The sequence below is a fragment of the Hyperolius riggenbachi genome, chromosome 2 (genome assembly GCF_040937935.1).
Source record: "Hyperolius riggenbachi isolate aHypRig1 chromosome 2, aHypRig1.pri, whole genome shotgun sequence".
NCBI lineage: Eukaryota > Metazoa > Chordata > Amphibia > Anura > Hyperoliidae > Hyperolius > Hyperolius riggenbachi.
Genome location: NC_090647.1, coordinates 261138573 through 261148774, shown reverse-complemented (window position 1 = coordinate 261148774; position 10202 = coordinate 261138573).

Here is a 10202-nt window from a genome sequence, read left to right as displayed (position 1 = left end):
ACCTCTACAACTACAGTAGAATGAAACAGTCTGGGAAGATGGGGATGTTCTGGCCCGACAACTGGACACTGATGGAAAATGCATGCAGGCTCATGCGGCCGTTTGAGGAGGTGACCAACCTGGTGAGCCGCAGTGAGGGCACCATCAGCGACTTAATTCCCTACGCTTACTTCTTGGAGCGTGCTGTGCGTAGAGTGGCGGATGAAGCTGTGAATGAGCGTGACCAGGAACCGTTGTGGCAGGAACAGGCATAGGACCAATTTTCATCAGACCCAGCTGTTTCCTCAACACCTGCGGCAGCACAGAGGGGGGAGGAGGAGGAAGAAGAGAAGTCGTGTGCAGAAGACAAGTCAGACTCAGAGGATGATGAGCAAGGTGTTTCTTTGGGGGAGGAGGAGGAGGAGGGGACAGCGGCAGGAGAACAACCTCAGCAGGCATCGCAAGGGGCTTGTGCTGCTCAACCTTCCCGTGGTATTGTTCGCGGCTGGGGGGAGGAGGTTGACTTACCTGACGTCACTGAGGAAGAGCAAGAGGAGATGGAGGGTACTGGATCCGACTTTGTGCAGATGTCGTCTTTTATGCTGTCCTGCCTGTTGAGGGACCCCCGTATAAAAAACCTCAAGGGGAATGAGCTGTACTGGGTGGCCACACTACTAGACCCTCGGTACAGGCACAAAGTGGCGGACCTGTTACCAACTCACCGGAAGGTGGAAAGGATGCAGCACATGCAGAACCAGCTGTCAACTATGCTTTACAATGCCTTTAAGGGTGATGTGACGGCACAACGCCAGCAAGGTACCACTGCCACTAATCCTCCTCCCGTGTCCACGCAGTCAAAGACAGGACGCTCCAGCGATCTCATGGTGATGTCGGACATGCGGACGTTCTTTAGTCCAACGCCTCGCCGTAGCCCTTCCGGATCCACCCTCCACCAACGCCTGGAACGGCAGGTAGCCGACTACCTGGCCTTAAGTGTGGATGTAGACACTGCTGTGAACAGCGATGAGGAACCCTTGAACTACTGGGTGCGCAGGCTTGACCTGTGGCCAGAACTGTCCCAATTTGCCATCCAACTTCTCTCCTGCCCTGCCGCAAGCGTCCTGTCAGAAAGGACCTTCAGCGCAGCTGGAGGCATTGTCACAGAGAAGAGAAGTCGCCTAAGTCACAAAAGTGTTAAGTACCTCACCTTTATCAAAATGAATGAGGCATGGATCCCGGAGGGCTGCTGCCCGCCCCAAGACTAAGTCAGTCCCCGCACACACAGCATCTCTGCCTGCACGCCGTGTGACTGGCTGCCTGGCCTGCCCCAAGAAGACTAAGTCGCTCCCAGTCCCTCCACACAGCATGTCTGCCTGCAGGCCGCTTGACTACCTTTTCCGCCACCACCAACAGGGTCCGGGACTCCAGGCGGATTGCTGAATTTTTTAGGCCGCTGCTAGCAGCGGCCGCTGTAATAATTTTTCTGGTGCGTGTACATGACTGCCTAATTTTTCTGGCTGCACTGCGGGCAGCTGCAACAACAAAAGAAAAGGCATGTACATGCGCCCATTCCCCTTCGTGATCATTACCTTGCCGTGGTGAAGGGGCTTGCGTATCACAATGAAGCAATGACCGGCGCCTAGATGAGTGTCTCGGGGGGCACACCCACGATAATAAGGTCGTTGCCTCATTGTGGTCAGACCAAATTTGATCAGCTGGACAGTCACTGTTCTGTCATTCAGCTACATCAGCCAGGCGACCATATGGGCTGTAAAGCCACCAAAACCTGCACTCTCGCCATGGTGCGCACCAGTCCAGCACGGCCGTCACTACACAAACAGCTGTTTGCGCTGCGTTACACGGTGAGTTTGGTGTGTCAGTGTGAAGCAGTACCTTAATTACACTACCTGATTGATGTATACACATGCAAGATGTTTGAAAGCACTTTAGGCCTGTCATTTAGCATTCAATGTGATTTCTGCCCTTAAAACGCTGCTTTGCGTCAAATCCAGATTTTTCCCGGGGACTTTTGGCATGTATCCCACTCCGCCATGCCCCCCTCCAGGTGTTAGACCCCTTGAAACATCTTTTCCATCACTTTTGTGGCCAGCATAATTATTTTTTTTTTCAAAGTTCGCATCCCCATTGAAGTCTATTGCGGTTCGCGAACTTTAACGCGAACCGAACCTTCCGCGGAAGTTCGCGAACCAGGTTCGCGAACCTAAAATCGGAGGATCGGCCCAACTCTAAAGGAGAACATCACCGTCGTAGCAGCAGCACAGATGAGTCTGTTGAAGAACCCACTGCTGCACGAGTTCGCCTTGTGCCACAAGGTAGGCGGCGCGAAATTTCAGGCACCACAAGCGTGGAAGTTCAAGTGAGACGCAAAAGAGGTGCAAACAGAAATCGCCAGCAAGGCAGGTGCTCCAAAGTCTGGCCTTTCTTTGAAGACTGCAGTGAGGATGATACCATGGTGATTTGCAAGGTGTGCAAGACCCGCCTGAGCAGGGGGAAAAATATTAACAACCTCTCCACCACCAGCATGACCCGCCACATGGTATCCAAACATCCCACTCTGTGGGCGCCAGGACAGGGTACCAGCAACACTGCCTCCCTTGGGGTCACCAGACTCACCACCAGACCCTCCTCAGCAGCAGCAGTAGCCCAGCCATTGCGTGGTTCACAACAACATTCTCAAACATCAGACGACGCTGACACTGTCACTTTCCGGAATAGTGCTCTTGAGGTCTCCCAGTCTTCATCAAACACAACAACCAACAGCCCTTCAGTGTGCAGCCCTACGGTTCAGTTGTCTGTCTCGGAGATGTTTGAGCGCAAGAGGAAATTGCCAGCAAATGACCCCCGGGCCATGGCACTAACAGCCAGCATAGCCAAGCTTCTGGCCTGCGAAATGCTGCCATATCGAGTGGTGGAGACAAACAGCTTCAAGGGCATGATGTCAGTGGCCATCCCACGTTACGTGGTTCCCAGCCGCTACCACTTTGCGCGCTCTGCAGTGCCTGAGTTGCATGAGCACGTGGTCAGCAAAATAACCCGAAGCTTGAAGAATGCCGTTGCCTGCAAGGTACACCTCACCACTGACACCTGGACGAGTGCGTTCGGCCAGGGTCGATACATCTCCCTTACCGCGCACTGGGTGAACCTTGTGGAGCCTGGCAGAGATTCCTCATCTGCTACGGTGCGGGTGTTGCCCACGCCGCAAACAGCTGCACCGCCGTCCCTCCCACTGGGTAACAACAGCAGCACCTACCTCTCTGACTCCTTCTCCTCCAACGCATCTCAAAGCTGTACCTCATCCGGAAACGCTAACCCAGCAGCAGTAGGATCGTGGAAGCAGTGCAGCACAGCTGTTGGCATGCGTCAGCAAGCGTTGCTGAAGCTGATCTGCCTTGGGGATAAGCAGCACACAGGGGAGGAAATTTGGAGGGGAATAAAGGAACAGACGGATTTGTGGCTGGCACCGCTGGACCTGAAACCGGGCATAGTTGTGTGTGATAATCGGAGTAATCTCATTCGCTCTTTAAGGTTGGCTAAGCTGACACACATCCCTTGCCTGGCGCACATGATGAACCTAGTAGTTCAGCGGTTCCTGAGGACATACCCAGGCGTGGCCGATCTTCTGTTGAAGGTGCGACGAGTGGCCAAACATTGTAGAAATTCCAGTACTGCTTCGGGGGCACTCGCCAAGATGCAGGAGCGCTTCAATCTCCCCCACCATCGCTTGCTGTGTGATGTCCCTACGCGCTGGAATTCTACGCTGCACATGCTAGCCCGCTTTTGCGAGCAGAAGAGTGCAGTGGTCCAGTACATGACGGCGCAGTACCGAGGCGCATCCGGACAGCTGCCAAGTTTCTGTGGATCCGATTGGGCCAACATGTTGGACCTCTGCCAAGTCCTCCAAAATTTTGAGCAATCCACGTTGCTTGTGAGCAGTGACAACTCTTCAGTCAGCATTACCATACCACTGCTGTGTTTACTGAAGAAGTCAATGTTGAAAATCAAGGAAAAAGCTGTCATGATGCAACTGGGGGAATCTGAAGGAGAAAACGATCAGCGTGATGATACCAACATCAGGCCATCTGCTTTAGGAAACGCTGGCCCCAGCAGCTATGATGAAGAAGAGGAGGAGGAACAGCTGGAGTTGGAGCAGGAATTTCATGCCACCACTGACGAGGGCCAGAGCGGTGCACGTTGGACTTCCACAATTCAGCGTGAATGGTCAGCAGAAGCAGACCAGCAAGAAGGTGACGACTATGATGCATCACAACAACTATCACAACGCTCACAAGAGGATGATGAGGATTCTGGCAGGACTCTGGCACACATGGCTCAATTCATGCTAGACTGTATTGAACGTGACCCACGCATTGTGCGCATTCTGGACAACACCAATTACTGGGTTTATACCCTTCTGGATCCACGGTACAAACACAATGTTCCAAAACTGCTTGAAGAAAGAGTCAGACAGGTCAAAATGGAAGAATACCAGCAGGCCCTTGTGGAGATTTTAGAGAGGAGATTGACATCCTCCCCCTCCTCTAGCCAATTGTACGCCGACAGACTGACTTCCGCAAACCCAGGACGACCAGGAGGGCAGCAAACAACACAAGCCGCAGCTAGTGCCCAAAAGGAAATGGTGTCGGCAGTGTCCTTGGAGTGGGAAAATTTTCTGACACCCATGCAGCAGCCCACAGAACAGCAAGCGTGCAGATCCACCTCCAACACCGATCGCCTGGAGAAGATGGTCAAGGACTACATGTCAGATGGCATAGCTGTGTTGAACAATCCATCTGCACCCTTCAACTATTGGGTATCGAAGCTAGACACCTGGCACGAACTGGCAATGTACGCAATAGAGGTGCTGGCTTGCCCGGCAGCCAGCGTTATGTCGGAACGCTGTTTCAGTGCTGCCGGTGGCATTGTCACAGATCGGCGTATCCGCCTCTCCACAGAAAATGCAGACCGTCTGACTCAAATTAAAATGAATCAATCCTGGATTGGAAATGACTACGCAACACTCCCGGACCCCAACCAAGTAACATGAACAATGAACATCTGTGATGGGTTAGCGTTTCCGGTCCCTGTTTATTGAACCTCTCATCTGTATTACATTTATGACTGCATGGCGAGAAAATGCATTGCTATCCGCACGCTTCTTGTCCTCATGCAAGGCCTGGGTTGCGCCTGAAAGCGTGGCCTTCGCCTCCTGCGCCTCCTCCTGTTCCATCACGTGTGCTGCTGCTGGGTTAGCGTTGCCGGTCCCTTTTTACGGAACCTCTTATCTGTATTACATTTATGACTGCATGCCGACAAAAAGCAAATTGCTATCCGCACGCTTCTTGTCCTCATGCAAGGCCTGGGTTGTTGTGTCTCAAAGCGTGGCCTTCTCCTCCTGCGCTGCCCTCCTCCTGTTCCATCACGTGTGCTGCTGCTGGGTTAGCGTTACCGGTCCCTTTTCCTGGAACCTCTCATCTGTATTACATTTATCACTGCATGCCGACAAAAAGCAAATTGCTATCCGCACGCTTCTTGTCCGCATGCAAGGCCTGGGTTGTTGTGTCTCAAAGCGTGGCATTCTCCTCCTGCGCCTCCTCCTGTTCCATCACGTGTGCTGCTGCTGGGTTAGCGCGTTGCCGGTCCCTTTTTACGGAACCCCTTATCTGTATTACATTTATGACTGCATGCTGACAAAAAGCAAATTGCTATCCACACGCTTCTTGTCCTCATGCAAGGCCTGGGTTGTTGTGTCTCAAAGCGTGGTCTTTTCCTCCTGCGCCGCCCTCCTCCTGTTCCATCACGTGTGCTGCTGCTGGGTTAGCGTTACCGGTCCCTTTTCCTGGAACCTCTCATCTGTATTACATTTATGACTGCATGCCGACAAAAAGCAAATTGCTATCCGCACGCTTCTTGTCCACATGCAAGGCCTGGGTTGTTGTGTCTCAAAGCGTGGCCTTCTCCTCCTGCGCCGCCCTCCTCCTGTTCCATCATGTGTGCTGCTGCTGGGTTAGCATTACCAGTTCCTTTTCCTGGAACCTCTCATCTGTATTACATTTATGACTGCATGCCGACAAAAAGCATGTTACCTGTGCAAAGAAAACAGACATTTCCCGCATTTAAAAGACAGTTTTCCCTTTGAAACTTTAAAATCGATTTTCTCAAAAACTATAAGCTCTTTTTGCTAATTTTTTTATTCCTCTTGTACCCACTCCCAAGGTGCACATACCCGGTACATTTGGGGTATGTAGCATGTAAGGAGGCTTTAAAAAACACGAAAGTTCGGGTCCCCATTGACTTCCATTATGTTCGGAGTTCGGCTCGAACATCCGAACACCGCGGCCATGTTCGACCTTTTCGGCCCGAACCCGAACATCTAGATGTTCGCCCAACACTACTATTGATACAGATGAGACTACTTTTGATCTTATTCTACATAACACAACCGTTATATCACTTTTTGAATGTACTAAGAAGATTGATAATTGCTTGGCTCTAAAGCCTTGATAAGATGGAATACTGTTAATAAGGAAACACTACTTGGAACTGTTCATATTTTGTATATATGCTGTATGATTAAGCAAATACAATTTTTTTATATAAAAATCACATACTGAGTGCTCTGATTCATTTCAAGGTATACCGTCAATCTATAATTACTGTTATAGAGGGTTCAGACCCCACTATGCCGGATTTATATGATAGCAACGCTTTAAGGGCTGGTCCTTTACTGAGTTAGCAATCATGAAAAAGGCAAAAACCGCTCAGGTTTTTGACAAGCCTCTGGGCTCCCTGCAGGAGGTTCATTGCAAGATAATATTGACTCATCCAGAGTACAGGGTGGAAAGTCATTACTTTCCTCATTATCATATTCGCAAAACCAAAGCGCTGTCTCATCCCTAGACTCGGCTAACAATGTCGAATCTGAGGAGACAGAACACAAAATTTGCGAACCCAAGATCTCTTTAGGTTGTGAAACTGGGGCTTCCCAAGCACAAGCCTCCGCAATCTGTGGAGCAGACTGCAAAGTGTTCAGGACAGAAACACTGGAACAACGGTCATCTAGCAAGATGCCTTTACAGGTGTGAACAGAGCGAGACATAGATTTATTTGCAGAAGAGGTTGTGACAACAACATGAGAAACTTTATCAGTCATATTAACATTACTCTTGAGGCCGCATAGTTTAGGAATTTTTCCCATAGCAGGATCATAGATGGGAGATCTTACAGAATCACTGGGAGAAAAAAATCTGTTTTTAAATGACAAGGGATCCCACACATTTTTTACAAAACTGACACAATCATGTTGATCATAATCTGCCGGAACATCTTAAAAACAGGCAATCGACCCCGCAGATTCAAACTCCACACAAGCAGGAGAGACTCTTTCAGAATTCACACAGGTGTCAACAACAGTAGTACACCCAGTCATTTCAGATCACACAGTGTCTAAACTCACTTGCTTTACCCCAGAAAGGCAAGAACAATCATCAATCAACGGGGCGCTTTATTGGAGTCAATTGGTTGGTGTGTGTGCAATTCGTCCAAAATCGTCTGCCACACAAAAATCAGCAGATCCACAAAACATTCGTCACACTCATCAGATCCAATCAAAGAGTACACAGACTCAATACAAGCATTAAGAATCACTTCGATTTTTGCGATGTAAAAATCGCAAAACGCCTTTCAATCAAACTCAAACTCCTCAATCAAAGCCCTAATCTCCCACGAAGCGAATGGCGGCTCAAACAACCCTGTATCAAAGAAACACTCATACGGGTTGGGATCAGAAACAAGCATAGACTTTCTTACAGCTTTAATATAATGTATAATTCTGCCCATAATAGGAGCCACATATGCTTTTGCCTTGGGCAATGAAACCTGAGACGAATCGAACATTCCCTCTACACTGGGAATTTCGGTTTGGCTGGTCATATTGTAACGATTGCGGAATTATTTCCGTGGTCAGCGTGCAAGATGCGCGCTGACACTGCGGAAATCCTCCACAAGCGTGTCATTTAACAGAACCCAGCTATGGTGCTATGCACCTGTAGAGGGAAATTCCCACCGGCCGATGGAGCTGTGGAGTGCAGAGGAGAGAGAGAGCACAGACACAGAATGTATGTGTGTCCACCAATCTAGTCGCCACCCAGCGACGGTGAACACAACAGCGGAAACGAAGTGGGAATGCAATCGCAAGAGTGACAAATGCCAATAGTGACACAACACTGAATTAGACAGAGCACAAGTGTAGCAAGAAAGACATAGCAAATAACAATGATCAGAACGTCAAAGAAAATAACAAACGCTAGCTAAACGCGAACTCTGCACTCATTCGCAACAGCAAACGCATTAAAGACACGATCACCGCGCGTTAGGCGCCCAGTGATAAGCGTGCCGCCCTAACTAACCAATGTAACACAAACATGAAATGGAGAACGCGAACGCTTGCTAAATGGTTACCTCACCGAGCCTACAGCAAGCATTCGTACCAGACAAGACAGAGAGAAGGAGTAGCCAGCAGCAACCGCAGCTCTGGCCTACACTCCCAGACAGAGCACAGAAGGAACCACCGCCACTACCGCTAGAGCGGATGTGATACAGACAGACAAACAGATGAATCAACCAGTAGCAACCGCTGCTCTGGCTTGCACCCCTAAGACGGAGTACAGACAGAACGATTTCCTGTCGACCGTCGCTGGCGACAAGACAATCGCAACAGATAGACAGTACAAGGCAAAACAGATAATACAAGCTGACTACGATAGAAGGGATGCCTAGTGCAGTCCCAAGGAATTACTCTAAGATAATCTTAGCAAACAATAGCAAAGGCTGATACTCCAGGTGAGTTAGCAGGAACAAATCATCATGACCAGCAAGGGATTCTGGGAGAAAATGGTATTTATACTGCAAGCCATCAACGGAAGCAGCTAAGCAATTTGCATGCCAAGTGGATGCAAATTCCTCACCAGAACAGCAACTCAGCAAGTTGCAGAGTGAAGACAGGTCTCTTTTCCAGAGACCTGCAACGCTCAGAGCTACAAAATGGTCAAAAAGCTGTCTGCCTGTGCAGACAGCAGAGCAGATCATTACACCGTATAAAGGTTTCCCCACTGCATTGGATAAATAGCGTAATATAATGTATTTCTTTATATAGCACTGCTATCTTCCACTGTGCTATACATATAGCTCTGTCACTAACAACCGCTCAGCAGAGCTTACAATCTAAGCCCGGCCATAGTAATAGTCTTATGTACATAAATAACCATCTAAGGCTTTTTTTTTTTGGTTAAGTAGTTAACTTAGCAGTACGTTATTAGTTCTGACTGCTGCCAGTTGATGGGACATACAGAGTTAGGAAGATTGCATTATGTCTGCATTTTCTCTGCCCTCTGCTGTGAGCAGCCAGCTGTACACTATCCCCCTATAGTAAGATATATTGGAATGTAATTTTGGTAAGACTGTGATTGGTATGACAGGTTACTATTTTAGCAACAATAGACAGGTCAGTGATTACATGTGTGACAAGAGTTGCAAATAAAAGAAATGTGATAGCATGTTTTGGGATAGCACTCATTGCCTCGGGGGACATACAATAACATCACATTCGGGGAACACTGATTGGTCTGACACCTTGTCATTGATTAACATCACAACACATTAGCATTCAGTTCAGTCCAAGCTACAACATTGCTCGCTAATATGATTTTCGATTAGACTGGCATAAAAAGGCAGCTAATGAGTTGAGATTGAAGAAGTCTTTGATGTAAGCAGACTAGGCTGATCCGCTATCATTTGCTTGCATATATTTTTTGTAATTCTTCTTGCATCGTCTTCTATTCAGTCAAATATTAATATTATGTTACAGTCTCTTGAAACAGAATTGCATTTACAATTCGTGGATCTCTCTGATCTGAATTTTGCCCGAAGTGTCTCTGTGGCTAGGATATTTGATGTTGTTTCTCATTTAACCCTAATACCTCTGGTCATGTCTGTGTATGGATGTAACAGTGCATGTCTGATACCTTGGGAGTGTGCAACTAATCAAAAGTAAACCACAGAGTTAAAAGATGAAATTCATTATTTGATTATTCGGGTAGCTCTTTCAGAACGCCAATAACAGATCCTTTTGATTGTAGGCAGTTGTCCTGATCTGAAAATATTATGGACTCCTCAGTCAGTTAATGATAGGAATAATATACATCGGT